At 40.0% G+C, this 18,309-nt stretch overlaps 1 protein-coding gene across 2 annotated transcripts in view; it reads left to right on the forward strand.

Annotated features, from left to right (window-relative positions):
- Positions 1 to 18,309, forward strand: part of LOC117196643 (uncharacterized) — a 47,471-nt gene that overhangs the window by 7,597 nt on the left and 21,565 nt on the right. Inside the window, exon 1 of one of the 2 annotated variants that reach the window (XR_004476927.2) lies at positions 3,081 to 3,822. The exons of the other annotated variant lie outside the window; for it this stretch is intronic. The gene's annotated coding sequence lies outside the window, so the exon portion shown is untranslated. Of the gene's footprint in view, positions 1 to 3,080; positions 3,823 to 18,309 lie in introns of those variants that run through there. 2 annotated transcript variants of the gene reach the window in all.

Raw genomic sequence — 18,309 nt, forward strand, 5'->3', positions numbered from 1 at the left:
CTCCATGGCATGTGGTATCTTCCCAGACCAGGGCTCAAACCCATGTCCCCTGCATTGGCAGGCGGATTCTTAACCACTGTTCTACCAGGAAAGTCCCTGTACCCTTTTTTTAGATTTCACATGTAAGCGATATCATATGATATTTGTCTTTGTCTGACTTACTTCACACATCTCTAGGTCTATCCATGTTGCTACAAATGGCATTATTTTGTTCTTTTTTATGGCTGAGTAATATTCCATTGTATATATGTACCACATCTTCTTTATCCATTCCTCTGTTGATGGACATTTAGGTTACTTCCATATTCTGACCCTTGTAAATAGTGCTGCAATGTATTTTGGGGTGCGTGTATCTTTTTGAAGTATGGTTTTCTCCGGATATATGCCCAGGAGTGGGATTGCTGGATCATATGGTAGCTCTATTTTTAGTTTTTTTAAGGAACCTCCATACTGTTTTCCATAGTGGCTGCACCAATTTACATTCCCACCAACAGTGTAGGAGGGTTCCCTTTTCTCCACACCCTCTCCAGCATTTGTTATTTGTAGACTTTTTAATGATGGCCATTCTGACCAGAATGAGGTGATACCTCATTGTAGTTTTGATTTGCATTTCTCTAATAATTAGTGATGATGAGCATCTTTTCATGTGCCTATTGCTGGCCTCCTCATTTTACTGAGAAGGAAACTGAGATTAGAGAGAATAAGAATAACATCACATAGCTTGTTAGTGGCAAAGCGAGATTGGAAGCTTCATCTCTGGTTTTTCAGTCTTAAGCTCTCTAGACTAATCATGGTCCCTCCCTTCCACCAAGTTATGACCCTACCCAAAGCCCAGCTAAGGTTTTCACCATCCTGGCTTCTATTGACCTCATCTGATATTAATAATGCTGTTATTTCACATTATCTGAACAATTACTACACCATGTTTTCTTTACGTAAATTTTGTTTTCTCTGATGTATACCCAGTGTTGTGGGGTATTTTTTTTAAAGCTTTTATTGTGTTTATCTTCGATGTTTAATTAGAGTTTTGCTTCTGTATCCTGTGAATCAAATTTGCCTCCCCATCTTGACTGACTAGTTTTGATCTAATAGGTTTTTCTAGAAAAATGACTCTTTCACTAGTATTTAGGGGAGGAAAATGTGGTATAACATTAAAAAAAATAAGCCTCCTTGGCTTCCCAAATTTCATCCAAAATGTAATCATCTCCATGTGTGTTTCTTCTCTCACTTTTATAATCAGATGTGGAAAATATTTAACATCCCATTGAGTCCTCCAGTTTCAATCAGTACACATGATAAATTGCATGGGGGTGTTTAATTTGCCTTGCAATGGAAACCTTTATCTTTGCCCTGTGGCCTGACTGTAGTTTAATAAAAGAAAGGCCCTTTGAATAGGTCTTGTGCAATGTGGGGTCCCAACCAGGTCTATGAATAATTTATTAGGCATGGATCTTGTTTCTGTTTATGAAATACTATTCTGGAGACCGTTAGGGCTAGACCTGTGCAGTAGTCACAAAGTTCTTCTTGAGTTCCAGCTAGAAATATGCAGAAAATTATTGTTGCTGTAACTCCTCAAGCATATGGCTAGGTTCAGGGCAATCTGTTAACTTCTTGTGTTGTGTCCAAAAGTTTCCAGTTATCAACAAAAGATGGCATACCAGCCCGATTACTCCTGATGTATTCCAGTCAAGGATTCCAAGTAACCATAGTTGTGTGGGCGTATGTGGTCTGAAATAACAGGAATCAGTGAAAATTTCAAGTGTAAATACACAACGGAGATCATTTACATATCACAACCAGATGAACGTATCCCACTGAGCTGAGTGTGCTTTCCACAGGAAGCAGGAATTTTTGGGCCACCTCCCAACCCCTGATTCTCAGCGGTTGTAAACTATTTGAGATACATTTTGTTTTGAGTTTTGCAACAGACTTCTCTAACAGCTTATTTGCTTCATGTGTCAACAAACTTGAAAAACTAGCCTCTTACATAAGATAATGAGAAATGTGAAAAGCTATTGTTAGTGACCTGGTTCCCCCCAAAACTTGGTCAAAGATATTACAGACTGTGACATGGAAGTGGGCTTATCCTGATGGGTCTTAGTATGTCCCTTCAGTTCCTAGGTAACTCTTATGCTCATTGGAATGAATTGGCTTGGGATCCTTTTCAAGGATGTTTATATTTAGTGACTCCGGGAGCCAAAAAATAACAGAGTAAGAGAGGGAAAAGTGGACTTTGCATCATTCCAGGAAAATAGTTGCTGCCTGCGTTGGAGGCAAGTTATCCCCAGGGATGAGGCCACAGGGAGATCCCGGAGAGCAAAGTCCTGACCGCCCAGGTCCTGTGACCACACTCAACACTTTCTTCATCTGCTCAGATATTAGCAGAAACTACCAAGCCTGTCTGTGAAAGTGGCAAAAGTTCAAGCTTGATCTTCCCAAAATGCAGCTCAGATGAAGTCGCTGAATTTTTACTGGTTCTCCATCATTTATAAAATTAAGTGGAAACTCCTCAGCATGGCTCTCAATACCCTCCCCAAATAATTATCCAATCTTATCTTCCATTAATCACACAGATTCTGAGAAAACTAGATTACTGGCTAGTCCATGAAACAGCCCCTATCTTTTCTATTTTGTTGTCTTTGTTCATGCCGTATGACAAACACTATTGATATCGGTACAGTTATTAACTCTAGTATTTGTTGAGTACTGACTGTGTACCAGGCACCATGTGATGACTGTCCATGCATTGTCTTATTTAATTCTCATAACAGTCTGGACACAGACTTACTAATTAATTGCTTAAGATCACAGAACCTGCAAGTGGCAGAATAAGGATTTTGATCCTCTCATGTCATATGTCTGACACGAGAGCCCTCATTATACTGCATCTGGACTTCCATAAAAAATCTTATCTCTGAGAGAGATCATTTTCTCTACCTTTTTTTTATAATATGTAATTTTATTTGTTAATTGTCCTTTCGAATGCATTTTTGAGGTGGCCGAAATGTAAAGGAAAAAGTAAATCAGCAGAAAAGACAAGAAAAGGTTAATCCAAAGCATCAGTGCTATCATTTCAAAGCATCAGTGCTATCATTTAGCTGAATGGCTATACAGTGAAGTACTTTCATAATATATTTTAAAAAAATTTTATTGGAGTATAGTTGATTTACAATGTTGTGTTAGTTTTAGGTGTACAGCAAAGTGAATCAGTTATACATTCTCTACCAATTTTGAAACTAATCACCTAGCAATCATTCTGACCTCTTCCCTAACTACATCATGACTCTGTATTTTCTACATCCCATGCAACACCGTGGTCTTGCTCAGAGTAGGTCTTCATTTGTTCTAGGCAACTCTCTGATTATCTGGGGATCAGCACAGGATCCTGAAAAGGAAAGCATACTAGACCAAAAGGAGGATTTGGTGAGGTTGATCTCTGTCATCCCAGCCTCTCTCTTTTCTTCCTGAGGGAAGGTCCCGTTCTCCAGTGCACCTTTCTAAACTTTGTGTTTAGAGACGTAACACTGGAAACTTGAAATTGGCCGAGTGGGAGTATTTACACTATGGAAATCAGCTGACACTGCAAATTAGGACCCCTGCCCCCCACCAAGGAGCTGGCTTGCCAGTATGCTAGGGTCTGCCCAAAGATGTGAGGGACATGTGATTCCAGTTGCCTCTAGCCTTTTCCCTGCTCCCTTTGACCCTCTCAACTTTTGGACCCACAGAACTTTGTTAAGTGCCTTCTATAAGCAGATATTCTGCCAGGTGACATGAAGAATACTATGATTACTGCCATCTAATTCCTCACGAGGAAAGTAACAGGTACATGAATAATATGAATAATTGCTAACTGATAACCTTATTTGTTTTTTTCTCTTGATTTGTTTTAAAATTAAAAGTATACATATTTACATATATGAAAGTATAGAAAAAATGTAAGTGCCATGAGGATAGGAACTTTACTTTTCACTACTTCTGCCCAAATGCTAGAACAGGGTGAGGCGTGTGCTAGGTGTTAAACAGTGAATGAATTTCATTACAGATTAAAAAACTGAAAAGAATATACTAAAATACTAACAATGCTTATCTATGAATAGTGGGATCATGGGTCATTTAAATTTTATCCTTCCTCTTCCTCCTCCTCTTCTTCCTCCTCCTCTTCTTCTCCTTCTTTTTCTTCCTCTTCCCTCTCCTTCTCCCTCCTCCTCCTCCTCTTCCTCCTCCTCCTCTTCCCCCTCCCCTCCCCTCCCCCTCCCCTCCCCTCCCCCTCCCCTCCCCTCCCCCTCCCCTCCCCTCCCCTCCCCTCCCCCCCCCTCCTCCCCCTCCCCTCTCCCTCCCCTCCCCCTCCCCTCCCCCTCCTCCTCCTCCCCCTCCCCTCCCCTCCTCCTTCTTCTTCCTCTTCCTCTCCTTCTTCCTTCTTCTTGTTTTTCCTTCTTGTTCTTCCTCTTACTCTCCTTCTTCTTTCTTTTTCCTTCTTCTTCTTCCTCTTCCTCCTCCTCTTCCCCTTCCCCTCCCCTTTCCCTTCACCTCCTTTTCTTCTTCTCCTTCTTCTCGCCTTATCTGTATTTTGCAAAATTTTAATAATGTGCTTGTATTATGTTGGAAGACAAATAAAAATAAAAGAAAAAACAACTGGAATTATGCAATGTAGCAAACATTAAGAGGCAGAAGGCACAGAAACATAAGACTTATTGAAGTCTAGTTTCAGGAGAGTCTTGTGGGAAGGCTTCTTGAAGGAAAAGAGGCTTGAGGTGCATTTAAAATCTCTTTCCCTTATAGTCATTTTAAGCTAGTTATCACAGGGGAAGAAGCAGGTAAAATAGTTTACACTAAGGGCTGAGTGACTGGCAGCTGACGACACCATCCCTCCCAGGAACTGAAAATCCAAACAGGGGGACTGTGCAGTAAAATCTTCTAGAGCTTTACCATGTTTTTTCATTTGCTTCTTTATCAATTATGGAGAAATGTACATTAATATCTCTTACTATGGTAGCAGATTTGTCAGTCTCTCCTTCAAATAAAGTGCTTCATTCTGTGTAATTTTTTCAGATCCATTTTCCAGGTCACTAGTTTTCCTTTCATCTGTGTCTAAACCAATATTTAAACCTTCCATTGAGGTTCAAATTTTAACTATTAATTTTTAATCTTTAGACATTTAAAAATTTGGTCTTTTTCCACTTTGTCTCATCAATTTTGATACTTTAAATACTTTTGTACAGTTCTTTAAACTTAGTTTGTATTTGGTATCTGGTAATTCCAGCATCTGCTGTCTGTTTAAAGCTGACCCTACAGTTTAGTTATTTCATGATGATGATGATGATGATGATGATGATGATGATGATGACTTGTTTCCAAATACGCTCAGCAACTTTTAAAATTGTGTACCAATTCCTCTGGCATCCTTAAGGCCTGTCTTTAAGCGTGTTCTTCAAGAGAGGATTGGTTTTTGCTTCTGTCAGGTGTTTTATGATGCTATCAACCTGAAGCTGCTTAGACGGTATGAGTTTTAGCTCCAAACCTGCATGAGGGTGGGCTCATGGTGAGTTAGGAATTATCAGGGGAGATTTTTTTCTTTTGTTCTGCTTCATCTAGAGCTAAGGCTGAAATAGCCTTAGCTCTATAGTGTTCCCACTACCCATCCTCTTATGAATTATTTTTCCTGTTTATCCACTGACCTCATTATCTTTTAGGGGCTCCTGAATTTATATGGTGGTCTATAATACAACCTCTTACATTGCAGTGGTCTCAGGATTTGTCTTTTGCCACTTGAGCTTAGGCCATTAAACCCAAACTGTCATCTACTAGAGACTTGTAAAATGACCCTCAGTGAAAGGTGGTTCCAGTGCTTACTTTCTTCTTTGGACTTGTACTTTCTTGTTATTTCGTCCTCTTTCTCACCAGTTCAGCTATGTATTTAAAAATAAGAATTTTATATTTTAGAAAAAGTTTTCAGGTGCTCTGTACTTGGGGATCCTGTCTGGAAACCAGATTGCCTTAGGGCCAAAAATAGATTCCCTGTGTCCAGGCAACAACTTGCCATCCCAGTTAAGAGGAAACACTGCCCTTATTACCTTTCCCCTCCTCCACAAATTTTATTCATCCTCATCCTCTCCTCATTATCTTATCTATCCCAACTAATAAATAATAAGAGCTCCATTTATCTGAACGCTTGCTATGTGCCAGTCACTGCTGTAAGTTCCTTACAAGCTTTATTTCATTTAGAATTTAGAGTAGTCCTGTGATGTAGGTAAAGTTTCAATCTTTATCTTGTGGAAGAGGAGCCTGAGGTTCAGAAAAGTTAAGCTGTGTGCCCACAGACGTCTGTGTGCTTGTCCACCAAACTGCACTGTTTGTCATGACTGATAGGCAAACTGATGTGACATTCTCAATCAATGTCTTGAACTCAAATATGTTTAGGAAACGCAGTTAGTTAAAATTAAAGGGCCTTCTTTGCAGAGGAATCTCCGAGCCTTCAGTACGTTAAATGAGCGCAGTGAGTCGTTAAGGGAGTAATGTGGGTAGCTCTCCCCAGACCCCTCTGAGCACAGAACTCTTTTCCAGGGGAACATCTGCAGCAGGTGTCACAGAACACATTTTGGGAAATCTGGGTCTAAAATAATGAAATTTATCCCTCTCCTTCTGTACATTTAGGCATCAAAAATTTTGGAAACTTCAGAGAAAGATGAAAAAGTCCTTATAGTGACGATGATGATCCTCACGTACACCAAATGGAGGTACCTAGCTTGATCGTTCTTCTAATCAAGTAAAGACAAATCAAATCAGATTTGTCTTCAAGTGACTTTTCCAGTATTCAAAACTAGCCTCACATGACTTATCACCAAGGGCATTCAAAGGACTATGTCACAATATATACACTACCAAATGTAAAGTAGATAGCTAGTGGGAAGCAGCCGCATAGCACAGGGAGATCAGCTCGGTGCTTTGCGATGACCTAGAGGGGTGGGATAGGGAGGGTGGGAGGGAGGCTCAAGAAGGGGGGGATATGGGGACATATGTATGCATATGGCTGATTCACTTTGTTGTACAACAGAAGCTAACACAGTATTGTGAAGCAATTAGACTCCAATAAAGATCTATTAAAAAAAAAGACTATGTCACAGTCTACAGGGACTTAGTTATCAATGGGGATTTGCCAACTCCCTACTATATGGACAGCGTTGTTGGCACAGGTGTGAGCGTCAGAGAGATATTAAAGGGGCAACCCTCACTGGGAGTTGTATGTTCAGTGATACTAAAAGCCCAGCAGTCTCACCAAAGGAATACACAAAAGTGTTAACAGTGATTATGATTGTTATTTTTCTTTAAATGTATCTGTATTTTTAAGTGGCTACAATATTGTTATTTTTATAATAAGAAAAGTACTTTTTAATTGAGATGTAATTGACATATAACATTATGTTAGTTTCAGCTGTACAACATAATGATTTAAGAAAAGTATTTTTTAAAAAGGAATCTTGTAACCACTTAAAAGGGCAAATGCATTTTAAAAATTTCAGAATCTGAAACTCAGAGAGGAAAGTGACTTTTCCCAAGTCATGCAGTCTGTCAGAGGTCAAATTGGAATTCTTAACTCCCTGGTCAGGACACTCCTCAGGATACTCTAAATGACCCCATAGTCACCCAGGGTGAGGCAGTGCCGGGACTGCCCCTCCTCAGGAAAGGAGTCCCCCAAAGAAGAAAAACATGTATCTTCTGGGTGGATGGGTTCCCTCCCTCCCTCCCTCTCTGGGCAAACAGGAAGCATACTGCCAATTCCATGGATTCTCTTGTCCATGCTTCAGGGTTGCGACCATTTTTCTCGCCAGAGGGGTGTCATGAAAGGAAGGAGAAGTGTTTGCATTAGGAGTGTGGGAGAATTCGTCTCTCTCTCCAGGACGCCATCCTATAATCCGCGGAGCTGCTGATTTTTTTCCCAGGCTGTTTATTCCTGTTGAGCACCCCCGGAAGACGTGGAGAAAGAATGTTACTTGGCTTCCCCTCTAGGGAGGAGTGGCTGGAGCCACCTAATGGGAAAGTTTGGGGAATCTTTGGTTGCTGAGGTTGAGAGATTGGGAGGTCTGTGGTGATTCTGGAACTCATTTTACAAAATAGACAATGAAGTAATTGATTGATTCACTGTTTTCCATTAAGACTGCATTTTTGTGGTTTTTCTTGTGGAAATAAGAGCTCAGAGGGATGATGGTATAACATTGGAGAAAGGATGTTGGAACCTCACACACCTGTATTTGCCTTCCCGTACAACTTGAGCAGTGGAAGTTGGAAAGTGGGTGATGAAATGAGGACTGAGAGCATAGATCCTCTCACAGTGGCATAGAACTGGAAGGAGTACCCAGAAAGCCTTGGTGCCAGTCTCCTCAGTTTTCACATGGGGAAACTAAATTTTTCAGAAGAGGCAATGGTAGATATTTAAGCATCCGTTGAATATCTAGTATGTACTAGAGACTGAGCTAGGCATTGAAGGAAGATCAAAAACCAATATAGATGAGTCCCTGCCCTCTGCAATCTAGAGACCCAGGAGGCGAAATGACAAAACAAACCCCAAACCAGAATCCAGATCTTTTGGGTCCCAATTGGTGATCTTTCTTACATTTTCCATCTATTATACTTTAGGCACCTAAGTCTTCAATATGATTTTGGGCAACTCACTAAACATATGCAGGCTTCAGTTTTGCTAACATACGAAAAGAAACTTACACATTTATTCGTTCATTATTAATTTATCAAATATTTACTGAGAACCATCTATATTCTAGGTTTATAGAACTCAGAATAGGATCTTTCTTTTTTAACTTTTAATTTTATATTGGTGATTAACAATGTTGTGTTAGTTTCAGGTGTACAGCAAAGTGGTTCAGTTATACATATACATGTATCTAGAATACGATCTTTTTTAAAAAAATATTTATTTATTTGGCTGCGCCAGGTCTTTAGTTGAGGCATGCAGGATCTTTGTTGCCACGTGTGGGATCTTTTAGTTGCGGCACGTGGGATCTTTGGTTGGGGTATGTGGAATCTAGTTCCCTGACCAGAGATTGAACCCAGGCCCACTGCATTGGGAGCACAGAGCCTTAACCGCCAGACCACCAGGGAAGCCCCTAGAATGGGATCTTTTTGCTGAGAGTTAATTTCCATCTGTCAGTGAGCAATTCTTTCCAAACAGTAACCAATAGGTAGCTGGAAATTCCAGAGTTGGCTTTATTTTCATTTTGCCTTTCGAAGTTGTCTTACTCCTCCAAGTATCTGAATCCCAACTTGGATATCTTACTCCCTCTCTCTCTCTCCCTCCCTCCATTCTTTTCTCTCTTCTTTGTTTCTATCCATCCATCTTCCTTCTACCTGATGTGTAAAACAATACCAGTAAATTGATTTACAATAAAATTTCAAAGTCATAAAGCTGAACACTGGCATTGGCACGGTTTGCTGCTGCTCCACATTGTGACTTTTATTTATTATTCCTAAATGAGAACTTCTCTTAAATCTCAAGATTTTATTTAACATAGGGAATGTCAATACTGGATTATATCCACCACCCTATCAGGAAAACATGTTGCTGGCATTAATCCCAAAGAGGGCAAGGTTGAGGGAGAGAAAAAGGAAAAATGCAAAATGACATGACTGATTCTTGACAAGTCCAGATAAAAAGGAAGAAAAAAGCACTGGTCATTATCAGAGCAAATAGTGTTATCTCCCAAAGTACATAAGAATTTCCAATATTAACCAACCTGTACCCTTCAAAAGACATTTTCTCATAGCTGAAGAATCCCATTCATGTTGGCAGCGGATTAATAAAGGCAGGAATGTGTTTCCTTGGACCTCATTAAAATGGAGAATGTGTAGAAATAAGTGGTGCTCATCTGTTTGTTTTTTCAGTTCCCTTGCATGTACATTTTTGTTTCAACTTTCAGGAGATTATTGGATAGTAGTTACCTGAAATTAGTAAGTTTATGGGCATAGTTCTAAACACTGCATAGTAGCCCTTTCAGGGTCTTATTTCAATAAGTAAACAAGGTGAATCTGCATACTTTTTTTTTTTTATTTTGCGGTACGCGGGCCTCTCACTGTTGTGGCCTTTCCCGTTGCGGAGCACAGGCTCCGGACACGCAGGCTCAGCGGCCATGGCTCACAGGCCCAGCCGCTCCGTGGCATGTGGGATCTTCCCGGACCGGGGCACGAACCCGTGTCCCCCGCATCGGCAGGCGGACTCTCAACCACTGTGCCACCAGGGAAGCCCTGCATACTTTTTTTGAAGATCATTGTTACATCAGCATAAAGACTGACCATCTCACTGAAGCATTCCTCCTGTTAAGCTGGTAGCTCTCCCAGGCACTCTGTGTCCATTCACTGCTCATGATGTGTGTGTGTGTGTGTGTTTCAGAAGGCCCTGGGAGACCTCAGCAAGTACAGGTGATGGATCTGTGGTCTAATTGGTAAAAAAGACGAGTCCTAACTGGAGAAGCACAATCTGCACCTCTCTTTTGGTAGGATCTTGATGCTGCCAGGACTTGGCTTTTCGCAGGCTGGGAGCACTTTCCTGGAGACCAGTTATGTGCCATTTCAGGCATTTTCCTATGGGTGGGAAAAAATGGCAATGTTTTTAGTTTTAGTCTATCCAGAACAAGAGGATCACAGCCAAACAGTAGGCTGGGAAGAAAACTGTTCTCCAGAAAATCCCACTTGATACTCCATTTCACTGTTTTGTTTTGTTTTGACCTCGTGTCTGTACTTCTGTTTCTTCTATTGGGCTGGCCAAAACGTTTGTTTGGGTTTTTCCGTAAGGTCTCACCAAAAAAATTACAGAAAACCTGAACGAACTTTTTGGCCAACCCAATACAATACTGTGCTGCCCATTGCAAATGTAAGTGTTTTGCAGAGTGCCGCAGACAAGTGCTTTGTATCTCTTAGCCACAATTCTTTTTTTTTTGTGGCTGCACCACACAGCATGTGGGATCTTAGTTCCCCAGCCAGGGATAGAACATGTGCCCCCTGCATTGGGAATGCAGAGTCTTAACCACTGGACCGCCAGGGAAGTCCCATAGTTATTATTATTATACTCTAATACTACTACCACACACCACCACTAATGATTGCTGCCACTCTTTTATAAGTACTAGTCTGGGTCATCTCAATATTGTATTTGGACACTCAACAACTATAGTATTATTTTGAACCCCAGAAAATTATGTTTTAGAAGTCTGTCTTTGTGCTTCCCTGTGGCACAGTGGTTAAGAATCTGCCTGCCAGTGCAGGGGACACGGGTTTGAGCCCTGGTCTGGGAAGATCCCACATGCCGCGGAGCAACTAAGTCCGTGTGCCATAACTACTGAGCCTGCACTCTAGGGCCCGCGAGCCACAACTGCTGAGCCTGCGTGCCTAGAGGCCGTGCTCTGCAACAAGAGAAGCCACCGCAGTGGGAAGCCCGAACACCACAACGAAGAGTAGCCCCCGCTTGCCGCAACTAGAGAAAGCCCACGTGCAGCAACGAAACCCAACGCAGCCAAAAATAAATAAAATAAATAAATTTTTTAAAAAAGTCTGTCTTTAAGTAACAGAAAATTCAGCTCAAATTGGTGTTTAAAAAAAAAAAACCCACTAGAGTTGCACTGCTGGCAATACAGTGAACTCAGAGAACCTGAAATCTTCCCACTACAAACAAAAAGAAGTGCTGGATAATTTGTTTCTAGATTTTAAACCATGAATTCAATTTCTTAAATAGTTTTGGGCTATTCACATTATTTGTTTCATCATGGATAAGTTTTAGTATTTGTGGTTTTTGAGGAACTGGTCATAGTATTTGTGGTTTTTGAGGAACTGGTCAGTTTCATCTAAGTTGTCAAATTTTTGTGTGTAGTGTTGCGCACAGTATTGCTTTATTTTTTCTTATGTGCAGGGTCTATAGTGATATTTTCTCTTCTATTCCCGATATCAGGATTTATGTCTTCTTTCTTTTTTTGTAGGTTTCGCTATAGGTTAATTTGTATTTTATCGAACAAGATTTTGGTTGTTTTGACTTTATTATTTTTCTTTTTTCAATTTTATTTACGTCTGCCTTTATGATTTCATTCTTTCTGCTTGCATTGGATTTAGTTTGCTCTTCTTTGTCTAGTTTCTTAAGGTCCTTTCTGTAAGCATTTAATGGTATAAATTTCACTCTAAGCATTGCTTTTAATCATCACACAAATTTTGATGTGTTGTATTTTCATTTTTGTTAAGTTTAAAATATTTTCTAATTTCCCGTGAGATTTATTTGATAAATGGGTTTATTTAGAAGGGTGTTTCAAATTTCCAAGTGTTAGGAGGTTTCCTGTTATCTTTCTATAATTATTTCTATTTTTATTCTGTTATAGTCAGAGAGCATACTTTATTTGATTTCAGTTCTTTTAAATGTGTTGCAATTTGCTTCATGACCAGAAATATAGTCTGTCTTAGAAACTGTGCCACATGAACTTGAAAAAAATGTGTATTTTGCTGTCGGAGGCAGAAAATTCTAAAAATTTCAGTGAGATCCACTTGTTTGATGGTTTTCGGTTCGTCTACACCCTTGCTCATTTCCTATTAGTTCTATTGGTTACTGAGAGAGGCAAATTGAAGTCTTTAACTATACTTGTGGATTTGTCTATTTCTATCGTAGTTCCATCAGTTTTTGATTCATGCCTTTTGAAGTCCAGATAAAGGTACAAACATGTTTAGAATTGCTATGTCTTCTTGGTGAAATGAGCCTTTTATCATTAAGAGGTGCCCTTCTTGATCCCTAGTAAATTATTTTGCTTTGCAGTTTACTTTTATATTAATGCAGCCACTCCAGCTTTCTTCTTCTTTTTTTTTTTTTTTGCGGTATGCGGTCCTCTCACTGCTGTGGCCTCTCCCGTTGCGGAGCACAGGCTCCGGACGCGCAGGCTCAGCGGCCATGGCTCACGGGCCCGGCCGCTCCGTGGCATGTGGGATCTTCCCGGACCGGGGCACGAACCCGTGTCCCCTGCATCGGCAGGTGGACTCTCAACCACTGCACCACCGGGGAAGCCCCCAGCTTTCTTTTGATTAGCGTTTGCCTAGAACCTCTTTTTCCATCCTTTTTCTTTTAACCTGCCTATGTCATTACATTTGAAGTAAGTTTCTGAGAGACAGCATGGAGTTGGGTTATATTTTTTCATCTACTCTGACATTCTCTTTTTTTTAGTTAGTGTGTCTCAACTGAAGATGATTTTGTGGCATAGTTGTGACAACCCAAAATTTCTCCAGATACTGCCAAATCTCTCTCTCTCTCTCTCTCCTTCTCTGTCAGCTATCTACCTGTCTATCTATCTATCTATCTATCTATCTATCTATCTATCTATGTGCCAAATGTCTCTTGATGGGTAAGATTGCTCCCAGTTGAGTGCCATTGCCCTGGAGACTTCAATACACATCCTTAATTCATTAGTCTCCCTCGCCAGTACATTTCCTGGAGAATGTAAGAATCTTCTAACTTGATTCCATTTGCCACGTCCTACCTTTTGTGCTGTTGTTGTCATATATTTTATATTATATGTTTTAAACTCTAAAAGGTGTTACTATCACTGTTGATTTAAAGAGTTAGTATTCTTTTATATTTTTCCACAAGTGTATACTCTTTTCAGTGCTTTTCATTTCCTCACAATTTTCTTTGTTTCTACCTGGGAAAATTTCCCATCTGTCTAAAGAAGTCTCTGTAGTACTTACATCAACGGTGTGCTGCTGGCAATAAGTTTTCTTTGTTTTTGTTTGACAAAAATATTTTCAGTGGTAAATAATTCTAGATTGGCAGGGTTTTTTTTTTTTTCTTTCACCACTTTAAAGAAATCGTTACATTGTCTTCTGATTTCCATAGTGTGTTCTATGAGAAGGAAACACCAGGATGGGATTAAAAATGCAAAGAAGATTTATTGGAGGAAAAATGTCTGTGACAGATAAATGAAGAAGGAGAGGTGTAGGTAGGGAGAAACTTCAGACAACCAGCAAGTTCTGACACCTGTGAAAGAAGAGAAGGAAGAAAGAACTGGGTCATAAAAGCCTCAGACTATGGAACAGTTGTAAGAAATGCTTGGCCAGGCCAGTGGAGATCTCCCGAGCTTAAGCTGTCTGTTAGAGAAATCTGCATCTACGGATGTGGCTTGGTTCTAATACCTTCACTGTGGTCATTCATTGGCTGGAAGCAGCCCAGAGGGAGTGTGACTTGGCGTGAAGGTTTCAGTGGATCTGAAAGTGCAGCAGCTGTCAATCAGGTATGCTCCCTGCAGCAGCCTTTCTTGAAAGAAGGTCTGAGGAGTGCACGTCCATGGCCACCACACATAGTTTCTTTTGAAAAGTTAGCTGTTAGTCTTAAGATAATGGGTGTTTCTCTCTCTAGCTTTTAAGAATTTCTCATTTTTTTCAACAGCTTCTATAATATGTCCAGTTATGAGTTTTCTTTGTATTTATCATGTTTGGGGGTTATTGAGCTTCTTGAATTGGTGGGTTTATGTCTTTCTTCATTACTGGAAATTTCTCAGTTATATGTTTTCAAATATTCTTTTGCTCCATTTTCTCTCCAACCTCTCATTTTGGGACTCCATTCCATGTATATTACACTGTTTGAGTATGTCTCACATTTGGACATACTGTTTCTTTCTTTTTTTTTTTCTTATTAGTCATCCATTTTATACACATCAGTGTATATATGTCAATCCCAATCTCCCAATTAATCACACCCCCCACCCCCACCCCCTACTGCTTTCCCCCCTTGGTGTCCGTACGTTTTTTTCTCTACTTCTGTGTCTCAATTTCTGCTCTGCAAACCGGTTCATCTGTACCATTTTCTAGGTTCCACATATATGGGTTAATATACGATACTTGTTTTTCTCTTTCTGACTTACTTCACTCTGTATGACAGTCTCTAGATGCATCCACGTCTCTACAAATGACCCAATTTCATTCCTTTTTATGGCTGAGTAATATTCCATTGTATACATGGACATACTGTTTATTTCCAGTTTAGTTTCTCTCTGTGGTTCAGTTTGCATAGTTACTATTGATTGATCTTTGAATTCACCAATCCTGACTTTTATGTCCTGTTTGCTCTTAAGGCAACCCAATGAGTTCTTAAATCCAGAAATTCTATTTTTCAGTTCTAAAATATACATTTGTTTTATTTTGTGGATTCTGGTTCTCTCTTTAAATCCTTTGTCATTTCTTTTGTTTTCTTTAACATATTAGGCATACTTACTGTATTGTACTTTAATTATAAGTTCATTATCCTAATCCTCTGGGTTTGTGTTTATTTTATTTTATTTATTTCTTAAAATATTTGTTTACTTATTTATTTGGTTGCACCAGCTCTTAGTTGAGGCAGGTGGGCTCCTCAGTTGTGGCTCGTGGGTCCCCCAGCTGCAGCACACTGGCTCCTTAGTTGTGGCATGTGAACTCCTAGTCGCAGCATGCATGTGGGATCTGGTTCCCTAACCAGGGATTGAACCAGGGCCCCCTGCATTGGGAGTATGGAGTCCTATCCACTGCACTACCAGGGAAGTCCCTATTTTATTTTTTGATTGTTGATCACTATTCCTGCTTTTTTCAATATATGATACATTTCGACTGTATGCTGGGCATTGTGTATAAAAGAACAGCAGACCCTTCTGATGATATCTTTCACTAGAGAGGTATCTTCTTTTTTCTTTTTTAGGAAAGTAAGGCCAGGGGCTAATTACCTCAATTCAGTCATAGACTGAGTTGCGGTAGGGCTGGATTTACAATTTTAGCAAGATTCTATCAGTCCCTGGTTTTTCTCTGTCCTTTAGGACAGGCTTTTGATTGAGAGCCTGGAGTATCTATGTCTTCCCAGCCCTAAGAAGGGCTTTTCCCTCTGGACTTTTACTTCATCCAATTCTCCACAGCTCTTTGATGCCTTTAACATGTTTCTTTCCATTTATTCATTTGTTTTCAGTTGTTGCAGCAAGAGCTTTGACCTCCTGTGACCTCTCCTACATTGTAACCAGGAGCAGAAGTGTCTCTAACCTGTTATTCTTACTAATAGTATCACAACAAATAATCTTATAATGCTTCATTTCATACAAATGTGGTACAGCTATAGAACAAATTCTTAGATCAAAGACATGTACAGTTCATAATTTTAATAGACATTTAGAAATCCTCTCCTTAGAGACTGTACCAATTTACACTTCCACCAGCAATATATGAAAGTGCCTGTTTCACAGCACCGTTACCAATGCTGTGTGTTAACTTTACAGGTCTTTGTGCACAAAATGACATGACCAGAGCTTTGCATTAAGAAGGTTAATTCAGTGACAGTTTGATAGATGGATAGGAAAAGGCTGAGGACAAAGTTTACTTACCCCATAGTTTCATTTTGTTTCTAATGATCTACCAAGTGAAAGCCGACTGTATTCATGCTTGAACACATTCCCAAACTTTTCCTATCAGGCTTCTTTATAGCTGAAGAGTTCATGGCTCAAAGTCTTTTCATGGACTCAATACAAATGTTAGGAGATTTTTTAATGGCTGCGGTATAGTACATCTGTTTGTCACGCCAATCTCAGCATTGGAGTCGGGAACAACCAGTTTTGTGATTCAAGAATAGAAGGGACAGAGATGACTGTGGTTTCCCCTTAGGGCTCTAGCAGAGGAGACAATCTAGGGACAGTAAAGACATGAGATGATGTCTCTGTTAAGAAGAAATCTGTTCCTGCCTCATTCTTGGCCCAAACAGCCATAAGCCTGATAAAACAATATTGCATGTTAGTTTCAGGAATGTAACTCAGCCATTTCAGTGTTTCCTTTCTGGGTCTCTGTGGACTTCTAACCCTCACTTTAACAGTAAGGCTATATTATCCTCATTTTCTCCTGCCATCACTCAGCTGTTTTTCTTTCTCCTGCGTTCAGTGAGTCATTTCCTCAAGTCTTCCCTGGTTTGGCTTCAAAAATTTAGGATAATCATCAAGAGCTGTCCTCTTCTTCCCTTCAGGCTTAAATTCCTCTCAGTGTTCGAGACCTTTCGCTTCCCAGTGTGTGAGGTGGGTGGGCTCCAGCTAATATCCTTCCTTAAATCTTAGTATGTGTGCTAGAGAGAGCCCCACAGAATGATCGTAAGAAAGAGGTAATGAAATGAATGTTACAGAGAGAGAGAGAGAGGCAGACCCATGCCTCATCCAAATTGCTGATATAGATGCATTGTTAAAATATATAAACTACTGGAAGTTTCCTTCAGAATAACATGGAAACATTAAATGCTTTGTGAGAAACTTCACACAGTTTCTGTTCTGCCTTCTAGGTATTTATATTCTTTTATCTGATGTTGTTAAGCACACTTGAGTCCTTAAGTGAGATGGATCTGGGTTCAAATACAGAAAATACCACCTCCTAGCTGTCTGACCATTGGCAGGTTATTTGACCTGCCTGTGTTTTTCATTTTTTTATCGGAAAACATGGAGAGCATATAGTATCCATCTCACAGGACCGGTGGAGCAATTAAGTGAGGAAAGTCACATAGGAAGTGCTTTATAAATTGTAGCCATGATTACTATCACTCCTGTGGGAATTTAATTGATGCCCACTATTTGCTCATATGTTTTTCTGGGATGTTCACATGGTGTTTAATAAATAACTAGGTCTAGATCAGGTGTTGAAAAACTGCAACCTACTGGCCAAGTCTGGCCCACATCTTGTATTTGTAAATAAAGTTTTATTGGAATAAAGCCATATCCATGTGTTTATATATTGTCTATGGCTGCTTTTGTTCTACAGTGGCAGAGTTGAGTATTACAACAGAGACCATATGGCCCTCGACACCAAAAATATTCACTAGATGGCCCTTTGCCAAGCCCTGGTCTAGATAGTCATATTTTAAGTGTCTTAAGGTATATAAATAAATAGATGTGGACAAATTTGTAATTCTGTGTCTCAGTTTCTCTAACTGAAAAATGCATGTATTAGGTAAGATGACTCCTAAATAGGATCTTTCTAGAACTATTCAGTTATCATTGTAACTTGTGGAATCTGGGAATTTGCAGTTGGTTTGTTCTTTCTGGTGGGCTCTTCTATAAGCTGTAAGGAGAGAGGAAAAGCAGAAGACAACCCTCAGTGACTCAGATGTCAAATATCACGGTGAATCACGAGAAGCGATTTATCAGAGAGGGGGAGGGCGCTTTTGTGAGGCTTTTACTTTTCTCTCTCTGCTGCCAGGTGCAGGAGATCTTGGTAACCACTGGGCCCCTTCCTGGCTGATTTAACAATTTCGCCAATTCTTTGGCTTCAAAACACCCCCTTCTTCTGTCTCCTCAC

The sequence above is a fragment of the Orcinus orca genome, chromosome 14 (genome assembly GCF_937001465.1).
Source record: "Orcinus orca chromosome 14, mOrcOrc1.1, whole genome shotgun sequence".
Classification (NCBI taxonomy): domain Eukaryota; kingdom Metazoa; phylum Chordata; class Mammalia; order Artiodactyla; family Delphinidae; genus Orcinus; species Orcinus orca.